Source organism: Heptranchias perlo, chromosome 23 (genome assembly GCF_035084215.1).
Source record: "Heptranchias perlo isolate sHepPer1 chromosome 23, sHepPer1.hap1, whole genome shotgun sequence".
Classification (NCBI taxonomy): domain Eukaryota; kingdom Metazoa; phylum Chordata; class Chondrichthyes; order Hexanchiformes; family Hexanchidae; genus Heptranchias; species Heptranchias perlo.
In genome coordinates, this window is record NC_090347.1 from 27,869,618 (window position 1) to 27,891,130 (window position 21,513).

The following is a 21,513-nucleotide window of genomic DNA, read 5'->3' on the forward strand; positions in this document are numbered from 1 at the left end:
TCTTTGTTCATCCAAGTGTTTGAAACAGATTAATTTGTTTCCAGGAATAGGTCCAATCTGTTCAATTCAATGCAAACATCTTATGTTTTTTTCAAGTATGTGTTTGATATGAAGCTCTAAATGAGTTTTCTTTGGTCTGGCCAATCTTCAAAAGATTTTGAAAATATATCGCTGAGTCCAAGGCCTATTTTTCAGTCCTTCTGAAGCCATCAGAATGAAAGAGGGAAGAATGTAGTAAACCTTCTCATAAGGTTACGGTAAAGGTCCTAGTTTCAGGTCTAGTTTTACATTGAATTTTATCACAGGAGATACAATTTGTTATTTTCGGTATATCTAGAAGATAAATAGTTATGTTTGTATATTCGTGCAAATCTGCTGTCATTTATCTATTTACTGTTAATAATCTGTTTAGCAGTTTACATCCTAGTTTATAGCCTAACTATGGTCTGATAGAGTATTTATTCTACCACTATCCAAAGTCTAGGAGAACACATCAGGACCTATGATTATCCAGCAAAGCCAAATACAATGGCAAGAGCTTCTGTTTGCCTCTGGGCTAGCTACAATTACCCAAATTCTGGGTGCGCAAAAGTGCACTCCAGTTCAAAGGTTCAGTCACATGACTAGCTTGTGGCACTAAACATGTGGAAAGTATTTGAGGATAAAGTCCAAAAAAAAGAAAACAATTATGAATTGATGTAATTTTAATGAGTCAGGATGCACTTACAATAGCATAAGGGCATCCCTATTTTTCTACATCAGTGGAATGGTCATAAACTCTGCCATATGATTGCCAGGTCTGTTAAGCTAACAAAGCAGGAATGAATTATTAATCAAATACATTGATACATTTACACAACCCATACAAATGTTCACATTGTGTCCTTGAAAGATTCATCAGCTCCATTTTCATGCATTTAAAACGAGCACATTGATCATTTAAATAACAGAAGTTCTTCATGCAACAGAATACAGCAGGTGGGCTTTAGGTGAATGAACATTTTGGGGCGTGCTGTTGCAAATGAATTCCATAACTCATATTATGACTTTGTCTACAACAGTTATGATCTGAATTGGTTTTCACTCACTGCCATCCAGTATCCTCTGAGTGCACCATGTGCAGAAAGTGAAACACAGAAAATCATCAATATGTGTTCCTCGCATTTATTTAAATTGTGGAGCCTGCTTATTTTAGGCAGCAGTGATTTTAATACTGAATTTTACAAAGGATTACAATAAATCTAACTATCCAACACATTGACCTGTAAAAACAATATTACCATTGTTAGAGTATGAACCTCCTGATTTTCCATTTGCTTGAAGTTAACATAACTGCTATCACTTCGCTTGAACTGCTTATAACATCCAACACTCAAACACTGGGGAGAAGCCCAGATCAGGTCAGGATGCTCATGCTGAGCTTACAAAAAAAAACTCTTAAAAATAATAGAAGAGAGTTTTTAAAAATTCAGGTCAAGACCATTGTGGAGCCTTAGGTTTTCACTTCATAGTGGCAGAAAAATAACAAATGTAACTCTGGAATTATATCCCAACTTAAATCCTGATGGAAGGATACAGAGATATACACCAAGAATACAAGATGCTGGAGGAAACCATCTCATGCCACTTGAGTTTGACACCACATGGAGCACATCTCCACTCCTGTGTCAAGCTTAGTTTGGAATTTTTAAGACAATTTATAAACTGAAGCAGATCTTACTTAAATGAACTCCCACCTGTATTCTCAATGCATTAAAAATCCTTCTGTACACATACTCAATCACAGAGTCCTCCTAGACTGAAGAAGCTGTATTTGCAACCAGGCACTATAAACAAGTTACTACCAGGTTTGAGTTGATAACTCACCTCCCAATCTGAGACAGGTAACTACAGTAAAATCGCAGGCTACCTTCGAGTACATCTTCAAAGAAGCAGTACCAACTAGAATGAAAACAAGAAAGTACATTGCAACATGGCACCCCTAACCAAATACCCCAACATCACTGAATTTCCCAGTCCTGATGTATATAATATGCCGACATTTGTGATGTACATCCTGATGTATATAAATGACGACATTTTCTTTCTATGGACCCACGGCGAGGAATCACTAAAGAGACGACACGATAACATCAACAAGTTCCATCCCACCATCAAGCTCACCATGGACTACTCCTCAGAATCAGTTTCTTTCTTGGACACACGAATCTCCATCAAAGACGGGCACCTCAGCACCTCACTACCGCAAGCCCACAGACAACCTCATGATGCTCCACTTTTCCAGCTTCCACCCTAACCACGTCAAAGAGGCCATCCCCTATGGACAGGCCCTGCGAATACACAGGGTCTACTCAGACAAGGAGGAACGTGATGGACACCTACAGACGCTGAAAGACGCCCTAGTAAGAACGGGATATGACGCTCGACTCATCGATCGACAGTTCCGACGGGCTACAGCGAAAAATCGCATAGACCTCCTCAGGAGACCAACACGGGACGCAACCAACAGAGTACCCTTTGTCGTCAAGTACTTCCCCGGAGCGGAGAAACTACGCCATGTTCTCCGCAGCCTTCAACATGTCATCAATGATGACGAACACCTCGCTATGGCCATCCCCACACCTCCACTACTCGCCTTTAAACAGCCACCCAACCTCAAACAGACCATCGTTCGCAGCAAATTACCTAGATTTCAGGAGAACAGCGTCCACGACACCACACAACCCTGCCATGGCAACCTCTGCAAGACATGCCAGATCATCGACACAGATACCACCATCACACGAGAGGACACCACCCACCAGGTGCATGGTTCATATTCCTGTGACTCGGCCAACGTTGTCTACCTCATACGTTGCAGGAAAGGATGCCCCAGAGCATGGTACATTGGCGAGACCATGCAGACACTGCGACAACGGATGAACGGACACCGCGCAACAATCGCCAAACAGGAGGGTTCCCTCCCAGTCGGGGAACACTTCAGCAGTTAGGGACATTCAGCCACCGACCTTCGGGTAAGCATACTCCAAGGCGGCCTTCGAGACACACGACAACACAAAATCGTTGAGCAGAAATTGATAGCCAAGTTCCGCACCCATGAGGACGGCCTCAACCGGGATCTTGGGTTCATGTCACGCTACACGTTACCCCACCAGCGAACAAATGTTATCTGTTTTTAATACAACGGGTCATTTGCTGTCTTTTCGATGTTTCTGCCTCTCTTTTTTTGGTGGTTTGTATATTCGGGGGATCTGTAGGTAACACCTGTCTGTCTGCACACTGATTGCTTGGTGATTACAGACAGTGTTTTCAACTGCCCGTTGCCAAGGCATTGTTCTGTGATTTATAAATGCGAAGGGTTCGAGGATTTCATTTCCACATTCACCTGAGGAAGGAGGAAGCCTCCGAAAGCTTGTGAATTTCAAATAAAATTGCTGGACTATAACTTGGTGTTGTAAAATTGTTTACAAATATATAATATGCAGTAAGGTACTGTTCAATAGACAAAGTTCAGCTCTTGCCTCAACTGACAGAAGTTTCTTCAGTCAAGTCATTCACTGAAGTTTTTCATATTCAACACTTTTCCCAAACAAAAAGGTGAATCGGAAGCAATAACTGATTTTTACCCACAGTGCAATCTGCCCAGATACTGCCCAGCTAAACTAATCAATCTATAGATCCTGTGGAATTGCTTACAACCCAATCTACTACTGTAGCACAACACAGATGCCCTTATGATGTCATGCATGCATCCTCATTCATTAAAGTTTTATAAACTACTTTGTAGTTTCCATTGTTTTTTACGCCAATGGTATCAAAATCATTTCCATTAATAGCATTCCCTTTGTTACTGTTTCTTTTATTGCAGTGAGGTAGCTCTATTGAGGCTCCATGGCTTCTGTGCTCTGGAACGAGCTCAATACCAGCCCCAAGTGCAAACACAGTGCTTATTCTGAAAAGGCATTAAGGAAGTTGCCATCTACCTGGTATAACCTGGCTGTCATTCCTAGTCAGGCACAGAAAGCTAAATTCAAAACAGACATATTTGCACCTGTCTCTAAGAGAATGGTGGCATATGTATATAAATGCAAGTTGTTGTTGTTATATGTGGACATTTTTCTCATTTCTATGTGTTCTTCATATATATCAGTCATGCCAAAAATTTGTCTCCTTCTTTGGCCTGAGGTTAAATATGCTCATTCTTAAATGGGTTCTATATTAAGTGGTATTCTATTTTATGATTTTCTGATGCTCATTTGTCTATGGCTTCAAGTACATCTACTATCTAGTGAGTCTGCTGTGTCATAGTACTCTGTCCAAAAAAACTCTCCCCACATCTTTCCCAGCAGTGCTAATAACTTTTAGATTTAGATACAGATTGTCCTCATATTGTCACGTCCACTCTGAACACCTGAACTGGCCTGACAGACCACAGAATTCTAATAGGACTCAATTGTGTGAAGGGCAATGGGGAGAATCAGGGAAAGGTGTCGCGCACGTCCTTATATCTTGATGACCTGTTTAAAAAAAAAAGTGGCCAAATGAAAAGTGGAAATTTCAAACTGGGTTCAGATCTTTTTAAATGATTCTACCCTCTTTTAATGACTGTTAAAGACTGTATAATGACAGTATGGGTCCTTTATACAGGGCCACCTCCTTCAAATTATCTCACTATATCCTGGCTGAGGCTTCCTGTAGTCTAGGTAATATTTATTACAGTTTATTATGAAGGGCCATCCAGGATCATGAACAACAATATGGAGGCCAGAAGGCCTAGATATGGGCCAGGCAAATCAGGATGTCAATGTTTAGTTTTGTACATTAAATCTATATTTTTACAGGCAAATTAAAGACAAGTCACAGTTTCATAGTACAGTCCAGCAATAAAGTTTGATGCTCTCAGTTAATAGGAGATGCAATTTTCAAAAAGAAAACATAGTACAGACCATCTTTTTCACACATAAATCAACAGATGCAGATACAAACATTTTGCACTGCTACAAACTCCTATATTGTTAAATGCCTTACAGTAAAGCTCCCATGAAGTATAAAAATGTGAACTCACATCCTTCCTGTGCCAGCCAGACCAACGTGATAAGGTCTGGGCCCAGAGGAAAGGAAATTACCAGTCATATCCATCTGCTCTGAAGCCTTCTATTCACTCTTCAAAGTTGTTGCAATACGTTAAAAAAAATTCAAGCCTGTTTAAAAACCTTTGAGAGAATCAACTGGATTAAAATTATTTGAAGAAAGGAACGATTACGATCAGGATTTGTGCCAGTGTCCTAAGGGTACAATGCATTTGGGCCTCAGAGTCAGAGACTTCTTGAGTGCTTGCAATTTTGAGACTTAATGATCCATTTTTTTTTACTATATCTGACTGATATCAAAATAAAGTTCTCGTGGAGGTATCCATTCTGGAGCCAAGTTTTCCTGGGTATCTATCATGCGGGTGGGTGGCTGCAGAAACCAGTCTGTTGGCTTACGTAGAGGTTTGTTGACTGACAAGCATGATGCTGGCTGAACCTTTTCTGACAGCACCCGCTATGCTTCTTGCTAAGAAGGCATGCTTACAGTGGAACATGTCAGAACACTAATATCAACTCTTAGCTTGGCAAACACAGAACTGCAATGAAAAGAACAAATTCACACATTGTAAGCCACTTATCTGCACATTAGGGAGCCTGAATACAGATGTTCGCACCAGTCCGACCCATGGTATTAATGTTCTTTTGATAAATACTAAAGTATCGTTGATCTATTCATTATCCTTTCACTTCCAAACAAAAAGGTTTGGTGGCAAAACTTTATTCATTTGTCATTATGCGCAATATAAGAGTTCCAAATATTTCATAACATATAAGGGCATAGAACTGATATACGGCAAATTGGTAATGTCAAATTCTACTTAGTATCAAATTTTCCAATGGCATTAAAACATGGCAGCATTTCAGTGCACCGTCGAACAACAACATACATTTATATAGTATCTTTAATGAAGCAAAATGTTGTACGGCACTTCATAGTTTGGGTCGGACCAAAGTACGAGAAGGGAATTGGCGAGATGACAAAACGCACAGTGGAAGTGGTAGGTTTTGAAGGAGGCTTTAGACGTTGGGGAGGGATAAAGCAAGGGAGATGTGTTTGGGAGAGAGTTCCAGAGTGTGGGGAAAAGATGGATGAAAGTTTTGAGGATGATTTGGGGAAACATATAGACCCAAATTCGAAGAGGGGTATGCGAGGAGAGATGCAGGACTGGAGGAGGTTGCACAGCGAGGAGGAGTGAAGCCATGGAAGGATTTGTAGACAAGGACAAGGATTTTGAAGTCAATATGTTGAGGGATGGGAAGGCAATATAGGTCAGTGACAATAGGGATGATAGGTGAGCAGGACCCTGTGTGGAATAGAATGCAAGTGGAATGAATAGCCAGAAAGAATCACAAAAATCAATATAAAATCCATCAGTTTGAAAACTAAATGAATATTTGGATCACCAGTCCCAATGACTCCTTCCTTGGCTCTGTGTCAATTTTTGTCTGATTACGCTCCTGCGAAGCACCTTGGGACGTTTTACTACGTTAAAGGTGCTATATAAATGCAAGAAGTTGTTGTTGTTATATTTATAATCCTCAAAACTAAATCCTGCTCCAGATTATCTTCCTTTCCAGGAAAATGAAGCTGGTCGTACGAGGGCATCACTTCAAGATCACCATTTGTAAAAATGGGCAAGGGAGTGAAGAATGCTCTAGTCATGGTATGCAGCAACATCGTAAGCCTGTTCATGAAGATTTCCTCTGATTGGTGTTTCCATCAAAAACTTAAATGGGTTCTAAAAGAACCACAAAGAAGATATTGCTAGTCATACTGACCAGAGAAAATCTTCTTCAATGCATTTACGATGTTGCTCGTAGAGCAACCAGAGCAATTGTTCCCCAGGACTGATTAAAGAGATAGCTAATGGAGTATACATAGGAACAGTATGTAAAACTTTGTAATATTTCACTACAAAACCCTTCTATTTCTATCAGCTGACTCTACTGTTCTTTGGCCTAGCCTCATTAAGTTGAAGGGTATCCTCCTCACATGACACTGCTTGTATGAAAGTCTATGCAGCCATCATGCTAGGAATTAGCAGCAGTGATGTACTGACTTTGATAGGGAATGTAACAGCTGTAAGAAGGTAAACAATACTTCACGGTATACCTATTATAAAATCGATTGGGGGTGTGACTTAGTTATAACAACCTATGTACAGGAGTAGTGTTTACCTTTTTACGATGATAATCTTTTAGTCACCAAGAGCATGTTCAAGGACAAGTAATATGCTCTCTCGGTTCAGATGCTTTAACAAACTGTTAAGAGTTTCATTCTACTGCTTCAGAGTGTTTAGTGCATGAAATCTTAGAATGAACTCCCAGCTAACCTCATTCTCTGCCCATGTTTTATTAAACTAAATAAATGATATTGCGCAAGATAACAGTAAACAATATGGTACAGTTTCAACATTCAACACAGGCATCAGGAGTTTTTCAAGCAGGAGATCCTGGAGTTCACTTTTCCTGAGTAGCCACATCCTGCTCACTCACTGCTGTTTACTGTTGTACCATTGATTGCAGGTTAATGGTGTTACTTCAGATAGTTATGTGAATATGACTGAGTAAAAGACTTCACCTGTACAAACATTAAACGCTGCTTCTTGATATTTATTATAAACAGAAGTAGGTCATGGTTTCTTTGACAACAGACTGCAGCTTTTCTTTAATCAGTTTCCATTTTAGCAGCTGTTCTTTCCGCATCATCACACAAAAAAAGAGTTGGTATCATAGTGCTCGAGCAAGCTACACGAAATATCTACAGTGCTATGAGTGTCTGAGGGCATTTGCTTTAACAGGCACATCTCACTTTCCAAATCTCTGAATCAATTTCAAACCCATTTTGCTTAGGTATGAAACAGGACCTTCTGTATGGATTTTGTAAACAACCATTTCTCATTACTTACATAATCATGTTCTCATTGTTGGATGGGTGAAGAATTTTGCGTCTTTAAAAACCTTCTTTCAACAAAGGTCGATTCTGGGATAAATTTCCATGTAGGGGTATTGATGAGAAATTAAGTTCCATGATACACGGATTGTATGGCTAACGTGGTTACAGTACCATCCTACTAAATGGATCGCATTTCTTTGCATTCCATAAATATAAATGTTTCAGGAAGCTTGGCTTCTGTGTCAGGCCCAGCTTCATTATACCTTCAGTGCAACAGATCAGCATTAATTCACCTACGTGTGAAGTGCCAATACTATTGCTCATTTCACACAAAATAAAAATCTCATGCTCTTTAAATCAAAAACCTGAAATTTACGGTAATGAGATTATAAATCATGCCTTGTACAATTTCAAACTTTGGAGGTGTTGTCTGGATTAGAGATGTCGTGTTCAGGTCATTTAACCTGCACCTTAAATGTCACTGCTGAATGTAGTCACTCTTTTCATGACATGTCTTCTGCTGCTGTCCTAATATAACAAAGTGGATATGGCATTCAGGATCTCTTATATGGCATAGCACATGGAGTATTATCGTGTATGGATAATTTTAATCACAGCAGCTGGTATCCTTAACCTCAGTACATTGGTCGTATATTGTACTATGACACCCAAATGAACATAGACTGTTGACAAGCCTGCTTGATGGAACAATGTATTCATAGAATATAATTTTCCTTTACTAAAACTGCAAAACCTCATCATAATTTTATTTAATTTGTAATTACTTCCCAGCATATGCCAAACTAGAAAATAAATCTTCCTTTAAGTCTAAAGTCCAAGGCGTAATGATTAAAAATGGGCTGCATTTGGAGGATGGGTGTAATTAGGATCAATAAGTCACCCACACAGCTAGCAGTGATAATACAGATCATGTAGGTCAGTTTCTACCACAAGTGAGGACATTATGGCAGCAAATACTTTTTCTAATGCCAAAACATCTGTAAGGTTTGTTTGTGTTGCACTGACACTTGTTTAGAATGTTGTGAAATAATAATTAGCTTGAATATCTACAGAGGTCATGTGCAAGACCCTTGTGTTACTATGGAAACCTGAACAATGTCATAGCTTTTCTTCCATATACGCTTTTCAAATCTGCTGTAAAGAAACGCAGTCCATTTATAATTATATCTTATAAACGCAAAGTAACAATAAGTCATGATGATTAAAATGCCTCAAGTTAACTAATATGAATCTGTATTTCAATGCAGCCCTTCATGTGTCCTTCATCTCAGCAACTAAAGGAATTGTACAGAGCCTCTATTATTTGGTAGTCAACACTATGTATTCAACCAATGAATTTCAAGAGATATCTGGAAACCTGTCTTCTAAATAAGCCCACAAATTCTTATTGTTCAAAAATTACATTTTTATCTAATGTGTAAAGACTTCATATTTCATAAACAATTAAATGTGTTTCAAAAACAATTAAATGTTGCCTCATTCGACATCCCACTAACACCCAATTTCCTCCTGTCCTCCATAAATCAACTTTACAGTCCAAAAAAGAAATGAACACTGTTGGTATTGTATTTGCTTTTATTATTGTATCATGTGTAAAACCAAAATTTAGGACTTCTCATTTATCCACTAATTTCCATTACCAAAGAGGGAGGTACCTCCAATGTAGCAGATATTGAAAGTTTCATTGTAGCATCATACACAATAGTGTTCCTCCATGTGAAGAAATGCCCTAATTTTATAGAAAAATTGGTACTTACAAAAACAAGGGTGGGAAAACAAGGAAATGCACAAATCTACCGAGTATCAGGCTCCTCTGGTTTCCTGGCCGAATCTAAAATGGCTGCCTGAATGCATAGGGCAGAGTGCACAATGGTCACCTCTCCCACTTGCTCACTGTTGGGAGCCCTATTGTTTCCCATTTACATAAAGGACAGACTCAGAAACTCAATGCAAAACGGTCAAATTTGCTGATGATACCAAACTGAGAGGAGCAATGGAATTGGAGGAAACAGCTCAGAAATTAGTGAGTTGGATAAAACAGTTATGCTGAAATTTAATGCAGATAAGTGCAAAGTACTGCATATAGGATAGATAAATAAGCTTCATACATTCTCCATAAATGGTGTTGAAATAGCTACGGATGAAGTGGCATTACACCTAATAGTCTGGATGTTAAACATGTCCAAACAATGCAGAGCCGCAATCAACAAAGCCAACAGAATGCTGAACTACAATTAAATACAAGTCACAGGTAGTTATAATCAAACTGTACAGTCCTCTGGTCAGATCACACCTTGAATGCTGTGTCCAGTTCTGGTTGCTAAGACACAAGAGAGACATTCAAGCACTGAAAGCAGTGCAGAAGAGGCAAATACCTGGTGTCAGGGTTTGAGTTATGAGTAAAGACCAGAGAAACTCAGGATTTTCAGCCTGTAAAGCAGGCATATGAGAGGTGACCTCAGGAGGTATACAAGATAGTAAATAGTATGGAAAAGATAAATTCAGAATATTACTTTAAACTAAATTGTGGGAGTAGGACCAATAAAAGGTTCTTCTTCAAGCAGAGTGAACAACAACTTGGACTGGAATCCCAGTAGAATGGTGGAGGCAAAAAACCTGGATGTATTTAAGAAATAATTAGATACTGCAATGGAGGACTGTAAGGTGCTTTTGGATGGATGAACAGATATGGGCTGAACGGTCTTCCCCATCTGTAATTATCTTGGGATAAAAGGATGCTCACTGTCATGAAACTTGAGGAAGTCTGTTGGAGAAGAGCAGTTAGATAAAATTACACTATTCAAAGTAAATTCCTTTCCAATTTAAACTTCTAAAGCTTTGAATTCTTATGAACAGTATATAATCACCAAAGCTTTTCAGTTATTTTAAAATCCATCCCCCCATAGATATCAACATGCTGGAGTAGACTTTCACAGATGCTAGCCATCCTCCAGTACCTTGCCCAAAAGAGCATTCTCTATATATGCTTTATTTCCAAATTTAGGGTTTTGCCTCCATTTTCATGGATGATGTCATGGGTTGATGCTTGGTCAGTCAGCACATCATCCGGTCAGGCAGTATAATGTAGATTTTACTTGAGATAAGTCTTACAATGCAGCTTTAAGAGGCAAACATAAGAGGCAAACAAAAGAAGAAAAAAAAGTGCACTCTGTTGTTGCTGGACATTAATCCTACCAATATGGCACAACAAATTTGGAAAATTCTCACACAACTTATTGCTCATTCAAAGTAAATAGGTCATGTCTCCTAAAGATAGTTTGTTTACTGAAATCGCCCAAGAGCAAACTTCATTATGCTTCAAGAAACACATCTACATATTTGTCTCCAATATTTATAATATTCAGTGAGCAATCAGGATATTAAATTTACAGTACTGATAGGCCTGAGCACCTCATTTGTATGAAGAAACGTTCTTCAGACCAAGTGCCTCATTGGCCAATGGATAAATTGTGAGTTATTGAGCCGCCCACAAATACTGGAGACGTCTAGCTTTTCTGTTTATTCTCTTAGTCACACAGTAAATATTTCAGTAGCTCTCCACATATGGACTGCAATAAAACAGGAATGTTGCTTCAAAGACACAAAAACTGCATACACCATGTGAAAGGTTGAAAGACTGAAGGTTGAGATGGAAGGCAATTCAGAACCTTCATGCATTTGTTATTGTTTATCAAATCATGATATACCTAGCCCTTATTGTTCTATTTAATTCTGCATCCTGATTCGCTCTCAAGTATATTACCTCACACTCCATCATGGGTATTTTAACACAACTGAAGATATCCACTTTTACAAGGCAATTTTATATTATGAGTGCAGTTGCCAAGAGATGCGCTGGTCTCTCTTTGTTAGCTGCGCTGCGTAAAATAATGACCTGATGCTCAGGGAATCCGCAGCATCATATACCTAGGAAAATATGTGTTTACAAATGTGCCAATGAGATTATGGGATCTTGTCTCATGAAAGCAAACGCAGCAAACTGGTCACTGTGCGTGTACTCTTAAAGAATTGGTTCTTCGCATTACACAGGGGAGCCAGCAGGACTGGCACTCGAGTTAGTAAAAGGTAGAGATTGACACATGAAGGACACTCGCTCCAGAAAAATATCAAAAATATACCCAACATAAAAATTACTACTGGACAAGACACTGTTGCAACTCACTTTGCATTTTAAGCCCAAAGCCACGTCTAAAGATGCTTAAAGTATGTTTTTTTAAAAACTAGTCACTTTATTTAACCTTATCATGATGGAATTGAATATGATTCAATCCATCACCATTATCCCCAGTACACTATTATAGTCCCTGCTACTGTATGGTTTTGCTTAATTTTCCATTGTTAAATATCACACAATCAGATCACTACCCGTCCACCAGCAAATCTCAATCAAGATAAGCATTCAAATTCAAACTCAGATTTCAGAGTGGTACTACATTTAAAAGGGATTCTACTGAATGGTTTACTGGTCACATCAAATACTGGAATATAGAACCTTGATTACTTCACTGTCCCTTTAAGTTTCAATTACCTCTCTGTTTGCTATTCCAGGACAGAAACTTGTGTTTCCTCAGGAGTAGTGTAACACAATGGGCTCGATTTTCGCACCCGCAATCGGGTGCATTGGTGGTGGGGGGCTACGAAAATCGGGGATTCTCGGGGCGGGTCGGGAGCCCGGCTCCAACCCGCCCCATTTCCGGGTTCCCCACTGACGCGCTGACATGTGGGACTCCCGCTGGCTGGTGCAACTTAAGGTATTTATTTAGGTATTTCAGGTCGTTTAGAGGCCTGATTAACATAACATTTTAGCAGGGATGGGATTTTGCAACTGACTGGGCTGTTTCCCGTACTGGGGGAAACACTGTCAGTTCAAATGGACGTGTTGCAGCCATCAGCCTGTGGCAGCTGCAAAGGTCCATTAGACAGGTGTTGGGGAGGGGGGGGGGGGGGAGGGGGGAAGACCCTCACTTGTTGCTGGAGGCCACTCTGTCACTTTGGACAAAGTTTGGCCTCCACCACCCTCCTCCTAACAATAAAAATCACCAACTTGCACACTTACCCCGGTGTCCAGGCACATGTACCTACCTTGCAGACCCCCTCAGATGTACATCTTCCGGATGGGGGCCGCCGTAGCTGCAGTCATGACCTCCTCGGAGGGCGAACAGCATCACCAGCCTCGCTGGCCACGCCGTCCACCTCTGACACATGGAGCTCCACAACACAGTGTTGTGACACATCCACCTGCACAGCAGGAGGGAGGGCAACCGCAGAGAGAGATGTGTGCAGAAGGCACTACCCTCGCCACAGGGTCTACAGACCGAGGCTCAGCTTCCTGGACCTCTGAGCAGCAGTGCACATGGAGGCTCAGAGTCACTCGACTTGTAGTCGTGGACATCTGCAGCCTCCTTCATGCCGAGCTGCTCCTGGCTGGCCCAAGCACCATCTTCTTACCTGTCGCTGTCAAAGTCACCACTGCCCTCAACAACTTCTCCTCCGCATCCTTCCAGAGTGCCACCGGGGACATCGCCGACGTCTCTCAGTCGTCTGCACAAAAGAACCCTGCAAATACACCTACACCCACTCTGCAGTGACACAATGGGTGGCATCAGTTGTGGGTCTTCATTGTGATCCTCAGCAAAGGGCATTATTGCACAAACCAGACAAGATTCGCAAAGACGTGGCAGTAGTGGTGCCAATATATGTAATGTGAGTTGATCAGAAATTAAATATAAGTAAAAACCATGACAAACCCTCAAACACCCTTGTGCATCCCCTTCATGCTCACAACACGTTTGCCTTACGCTTCCTACTGCACATATGTGATGCATGCCCTGTGGTTGCAGCACAGGTAGCGGCAGGTTGAGTGAGGCTGACTGTGAAAGAGATGCATGAGAGGGTGAGTATGAGATAGAGCCATGAGATTGTATGAGGATTGGGTTGAGTGGTAGTGGCGGGATGAGTACTGGCGAGGTGAGTAAGCGCAGGTAAGATGAGGATGAGGTTTGAGTGGGTGTGAGGAGTGATGTGACAGAGTAGTGTTGGCTGTGCAGAAGGAGATGTGGGGTGGGGGCGGTGATGTGGCAGACGGAGTGTAGGGGAATGAGTAAGTGTACTCACTTTGGCTGACCTACTTAGGTCACTGCAGCACCTCCTGCACTGTATGCAGGTGGGCGATATGTTGGTGGTGCAGGTGACCTCCTCTGCCACCTCGAGTCAGGCCTTCTTGATGGAAGAGTCAGGCCGCTTCCTCCCGCCCGCCGGGGAGAAGATCTCTGTCCTCCCCCTCCTCCTCACCCCATCCAATAAGAGCTGGAGTGAGGCATCATTAACCTGGGAGCAGCCTTCCCCCTTGGCTGCTCCATGCTGTAATTTTTCCTATTTCTTGCAGCATCAGTCAGTGGAGGACTGCCCCTTTATGCGCAGTCCACCCGTCGCGCAGCTCAGCAGCGGGGAACCCGGAACAACAGGTAAGTGGATCCAATCAGCCTGCGATTGCGCGCGGGGCAGACTGATTTCACCGGGCGCGTTACCCACGCGCCCAATCGACCCCCCGCCGCGAACCCGCCACCATAAAAATATGAAACAGTGAGCGGTTTGTATATTTGACTGACTGAAGCTATTATAACATCAGAGTTTCCTCAATGCATCTTATGTATCTTCAATTGTTATTTGAGATTATGCATTCCTCATCAGTTTTCACCGATTCATTGATGTGTGACTGGATTAAACTAATAACGAATATATGTGTCTGTTGACTTTCCAAATAATCGGCTGAATGACTGAAAGACCAAGTTAAAGTTAAAGGTCACACACCTCACAGTCAATTAGCCTAATCTCAAAATAGCACACACATATCATTAATATGATGCAGTCTCCTTGATGGCCTCCCAGATTTACCCTTCATTCTTTTAAAAGTAAATATTTTATAATGAGACTAGTGCTCATACTTTGAAGTGCTTTTTTTCCAAACTAAATAATATTCACCATTTGGTTTGTGTACTGCTTGCAAGCAAATCCTCTTCATCGACTACTCATGGCTAGCTAAAGTCAGGTTACCTCCATCTTTAAAGAAGCTGTGTGTATAATTATGCCAAATAAGCTTTTGGGATCTTTTTGTACTGAAAACTAGGTACATTAATTGCAAGCCTTTACTTACTTTCTTCCTCACCTACAAGCCATTTAGTATTTTTAAATGTAAGCAAACTTCTGAATGCACTGTCTTCCTCAAACAGCTAGCAGTGATTAGCCAGGGTTAGGTAGAACACTGACAGTATCGAGCCATTACATTTATCCCTACAGAAAATACTGCAAAGGAAAATAGTAATAAGTGTATAGGCATACACAACTTCCTCTTTTGAATTAATACAAGGCAATTTAAAAAATAATTAAATTTTAAATTACTACAATAGTGATTCAGACTAACAAAATAACCTGTGCAAGACAGCTGGACTTTTATCTGACAACAGAGTTAGATAATTGAGGTACTGATTTCCCTCCCAGTACCCTCCTCCGCTAAATAAAACTCCATAATTCCCCTCATTATCTTAGAATCATAAAATGGTTACAACTCAGAAGGCGGCCATTCGGCCAGTCAAGTCTGTGCCGGCTCTCTGCAAGAGCAACCTAGCTGGTCCCACTCCCCGCCCTTTCCCCATAGCCCTGCAAATTTTTTCCCTTCAAGTACTTGTCTAATTCCCTTTTGAAAGCCATGACTGAGTCTGCCTCCACCACCCCCTCAGGCAGATCATAACCACTCGCTGTGTAAAAACGTTTTTCCTCATGTCGCCCTTGGTTCTTTTGCCAATCACTTTAAATCTATGTCCTCTGGTTCTTGACCCTTCCACCAATGGGAACGGTTTCTCTCTATCCTCTCTGTCTGGACCCTTCATGATTTTGAAAACCTCTATCTCATCTCCTCTCAACCATCTCTGCTCTAAGGAGAACAAGCCCAGCTTGTCCAGTCTATCCACGTAACTGAAGTCCTTCATCTCTGGAACCATTCTAATAAACCTTTTCTGCACCCTCTCTAAGGATTTCACATCCTTCCTAAAGTGCGGTGCCCAGAATCGGACACAATACTCCAGTTGTGGCCGAACCAGTGTTTTATAAAGGTTCATCATAACTTCCTTGCTTTTGTACACTATGCCTCTATCTATAAAGCCTAGGATCCCGTATGCCTTTTTAACCACTTTCTCAACCTGCCCTACCACCTTCAACGATTTGTGTACATATACCCCCAGGTCTCTCTGTTCCTACACTCCCTTTAGAATTGTACCCTTTAGTTTATAATTCCTCTCCTTATTCTTCCTACCAAAATGTATCACCTTGCACTTCTCCGCATTAAATTTCATCTGCCACGTGTCTGCCCATTCCACCAGCCTGTCTATGTCCCCTTGAAGTCTATCACTAACCTCCTCACTGTTCACTACACTTCCAAGTTTTGCGTCATCTGCAAATTTTGAAATTGTGCCCTGTACACCGAAGTCCAAGTCATTAATATAAATCAAGAAAAGCAGTGGTCCTAGTACCGACCTCTGGGGAACATCACTCTGTACCTTCCTCCAGTCCGAAAAACAACCGTTCACCACTACTCTGTTTCCTGACACTTAGCCAATTTCGTATCCATGCTGCCACTGCCCTTTTTATTCCACGGGCTTCAACTTTGATGACAAGCCTATTATGCGGCACTATATCAAACACCTTTTGGAAGTCCATGTACACCACATCAACCTCATTGCCCTCATCAGCCCTCTCTGTTACCTCCTCAAAAAACTCAGTCAAGTTAGTTAAACACGATTTTCCTTTAACAAATCCGTACTGGCTTTTCTTAATTAATCCACACTTGTCCAAGTGACCGTTAAATTTGTCCCGGATTATTGTTTCTAAAAGTTTCCCCACCACCATTAAAACTAGATTAAACTCTCAACAGCTACCTTATTAAGAAATGCAAGTATTAATGTGAAATAAGAAGAAAGCAAATGGTATTAATTTGCAGTTTGAATTATTAAAACAAAGCACAAGTCAGCTCAGGGGTCAAATGTCTATTATAGGGTATAACTGACAACACAGCCCATAAAGCTACAGCCTCCAACATCCAACTAATTTGTGAACTGGCTTCTCAGCAGTTTAAGGAAAGCAATAAATCAAGTGTCAAAAAATCAGTACGAGTATGTGACCCTACTGTATAAATAAAGGATATATCAGATAACACAGTCCATGACATTTTGTTAAGCAGCAACCTACTGTTGTAACCCATAATTGATTGGTTTATTTTCTCAACCAAGTAGTGTTTCTGGGCGTGGAACATACCCTGAGGTGAGTTTTTCTATACAATCTACAGAAAGTTAGTAATTTCAGTGGATGGGGTTGCTGGCAGAGGTACCACGCAGGCAGCAGTAAATGACAGTGTTCTCCAGGATTTATTTTACACACTGATATTGGAGATTACCTCCTATTCTAGCATAATACCTGCTGTATCAATCACAACAGCTATTTACATGAGTTACAAAAAGCCTTTTTTTATGCTTGCTTTGTGAGAACATTTTCTGTTCTGTTTTCTTCTGTTGACAGTTAAGATCTTACCTCTGTGCTGATCAGATATATGGAATTTATTTATAGAATACCATTTTTGTTTTGCTTTTTTGCACTCTATCTTAAAAAATATCATTTGTTCCTCAATTCAAAGGCTTAACCATGAAGTGGTGACCAATGACCTCTCACAATCTGACATTATACCCAATCATGAATTGATAACTGGTAATCCATTAGGAGGATCTGACTGCACACATTCAGGGCGGTGCTTTTATATCATGTATCGTGCATGTATGCCATCTAGAAGAGGCTGCTAAGGGCAGCCCAAGGCATCTAACCATTTAATTTCCCACAGAGAGAAGTGCATGGCCTCCACTCAATGACTCCCTTCAGCAGTACAGTCCACATTTGCAATTCACTGCATGAGGAAATCACAGCACAAGCCTATGCCCTATCACTCTATGACTCAGCTTGTGGGAGCTCAGTATGCTGTGCCACCATGGCTCCCTAGTGATAGTCCTATTTCTGAGTGAGAGTGCACAGAGATTGCTGGATGGTTAATTTAATTATGAAACTGACTTGATATTGACCAGCAGAACATCGAAAATGGGATAATGAGGCACCACTTTTTGTTTGGAGTGCAAAAAAAACTGTCAGCAAGAGTGACAGAGACAGAATATCAGTACATTAAGGCTGATTGTACTGGGAAACAAATAACAAGCCTTCATGGTACAATTCCAGAATGCCCACCCTGTATCCTTTCTCTGTTTACAGCTACAATAATATACAGGAAATACCAATAAGCTTTTTTAAGAAAAGAATTTGGCTCTAAAAAGCAGGCACACTTCCTGTCATCTTCACCCAATAAGCCACAGTGCACAGAACTTTGTTTAACAAATAAATGCACTTCAGTTTGATACGCTTTTATGAATGCCAGAGTGCTCTAGAGGTCATCTTAAATATCATTTATAACTTTCAATTTGTTAGCACAGAAAATTATTAATCCATTCAAGATGGTCTAGTGCAGACAACAATTGTATCTGATTTATCAACAACAACAATTTGCATTTATATAGCGGCTTTAACATAGTAAAACATCCCAAGACGCTTCACAGGATATATTATTAAACAAAATTTGACACCGAGCCACATCATGAAATGTTAGGACAGGTGACCAAAAGTTTGGTCAAAGAGTTAGGATTTAAGGAGTGTCTTAAAGGAGGAGAGGTAGAGCGGCAGTGAGGTTTAGGGAGGGAATTCCAGAGCTTAGGGCCTAGGCAGCTGAAGGCCCGGTCGCCAATGGTGAAGCGAAGAAAATCGGGGATTCGCAAGGGGCCAAAACTGGAGAAGCACAAAGATCTCGGAGGGTTGTAGGGATGGAGGGGGTTACAGAGAAACCGAGGGGCAAAGCCATGGAAGGATCTGAAAACAAGGATGGGAATTTTAAAATCGAGGCGTTGCCGGGCTGGGAGCCAATGTCGGTCAGCGAGCACAGAGGTGATGGGTAAACGGGACTTGGTGCAAGTTAGGATGCAGGCAGCAGAGTTTTTGATTATGTAGACCAATAATTATTATATTGCCAAAAAATGTATTTATATAAAATGTTGCATGTATATGCACTGTTTGTCACTTACTTCCTGTGGCATGATTTGCTAATACCTCATGTAACAAGTATCTCATGCCTGGGGTAACATCTTACTTTCAAACTTAAAATGCCCAGTAACGTTTTTATATATTTTTATATTGCTGCTTATCTTGTGGGCCTTCCAACAGTGGTTGGTGCTGTTGTGCCTGTAATTTCCATCTCCATCTGCAGCTGTGCAACCACTCTGAAAGCCTATTAATCCCCCCTACCATGCTGCCATCTCTCTCTCTCCTTTCCCATTTCTGCCCCCCATTCACAGTTCCTGCCACCCTCCCACAGCCTAGGCCCACCCACTCCCTCTCACGGCTCCACTCCCGGCCATTATCTTGACCAGATCCCCCAAACCATGCCTTTGTTCCCAGCCTTGCTGCTCTGTCTTTACCCTACCCTTCTTCCCTGCCTCTGCCCTGAGCCACGCCCCAAGATCGGCCCAGCAGTCTTGCCACTCTGCTTCCATCCCTGCTACACACCTGTGTGTTGATTTCATCGCAGGCTTGCCAATGGACTTCCAACCCCTCCTCCCTCTTCACTTGATCTCAGCACTAAGCTGAGAATTTGTTTTTGGCAAAATAAGCCCTCAAAAAACAAGTTACTGGTTCCTAACCTTTATTGCTCTCTCTCTCTCATTTCCAACCTCGGTCCCATCCATGACCTCAGCCTGCACATATACCACTTCACAGATTTTGCTGCCTCACCTCGGCACCAGTCTCGACTCCGTGCCACCGTCTATGTCAAATCCCACCAATAAACTGGGAAGCTCCAATATTTTATGCCGCGTTACCCACCTTCTCCCACATAAAATGAAAAAAAGCAACAGAGAAGTAAAAGAAAATAGACGCAACATCGAAAAAGAAGATAAAGGGAAAGAAAAGCAAACAACAAGCGAAACAGAAAAGCACAAGCAAAACAGGAGAAACTCAGAGAAACAGTGTCACATTTCAAGATTTTTTGGCCAAAAAGGAATTAGAAATAGAATCACTCTTTAAATGTTCTGTTTTGAAAACATGTTTTCACACAAATAAAGAAAAGGCATTGAAATAATGTGGTTAAAATACTCATAAACCAGCTTAATAATAAACAATTTGTTAATCCTTCTCAGCAATTAACGAACATATCACACCCATTGTGTTGGAAAGTCTCAAGTGAAGCAGCTTAACAATTTACAAATAGATTTGGCTTACTAATGGTTTATTGGTCGGCCTTCGGAAAGATTGAAGCACACATGCAAAACACACAAACATCCAATTCAGATCACAAGAGAATACTATTGTTATGCCGCTGGGCTACACTATTGTATAATTAGATATTTGCAGTATGGGCATACCCTTAAACACAAGATGCTCAGACCGCTGCTGTACCCAAGTGACTATCTACGGCATGTCTCTAAATTGTAACAACCGGCAATGAAATGACAGGCAAAAGTTACAGAGAAACCAATCGCACTGACCTAACATTAGCAATGCTGTGGGAAATCTGCTAGATTTAACTACAAAATCATCTGGCACGCTACCTTGCTCAAAACAGAAACAGAATAACAGAATAGGAAGCATTTACTGTTAAACGTGTGTTTACAATCTTAATTATATATTCTTTAACACCCTTAACAGGGGCATACTGTGCACTGTATCACACTACTGTAGTCATTATGATTTAGTAATGTAGCTTGATGGACTTAATTAGATATATCACTATCACCTTCTACTTTGAGCAATGCAACGCATACAGTGCAATACAATCCCTACTGGACTTTCACCCTTTGTCTTAACTGCTAACACCTAATACATAGGAAACATGAATCTAACACTCAAGTGCTTGCCAGTTTTTGGCAATGCATTGTCTGATAAGTACACATACAGGGAGTAATCCTATACACAGATTTATTAGAAAGCTGGATAATCCAATATTCTTGGACAAGTGTAGTGGTGAACTTTCTCAGGATAAGCTCTGCAGTACTACTGCAACTGGTTCTACATTAATAAATCGACATTCACTGGGCTTCACTTAATGTTTGTTTTTGTCCATCAGCGCAATCTGTTTTTATATACTAACACAATCAGGGTGCAGGTGGAGCCAAGATAATACTGGTACATGAATGTGCTGTACACACATACTTTGCAATTTTCCCATTTTTGCAAAATTACAATTTAGCAAATTTTTTGTTATTTCCTCCCAGGCCGGTTGGATATATTTTGGAAGTGGTAAAAGGTCCTATCGCAATCTATTTCCTGAACTGTGTCTCCTCCTCTCCCCAAACCTGTAGCTCTAACATACCTCGCTCCACATCTCCAGAGTTCCTTTTCTTTTGCTGCTGA

The 21,513-nt window shown here is 40.9% G+C and overlaps 1 protein-coding gene across 10 annotated transcripts in view; it reads right to left on the bottom strand.

The window, feature by feature from the left end:
- arhgap44a (Rho GTPase activating protein 44a) overlaps positions 1-21,513 on the bottom strand; it is a 290,103-nt gene that overhangs the window by 232,135 nt on the left and 36,455 nt on the right. The gene's annotated exons all lie outside the window — the stretch shown is intronic.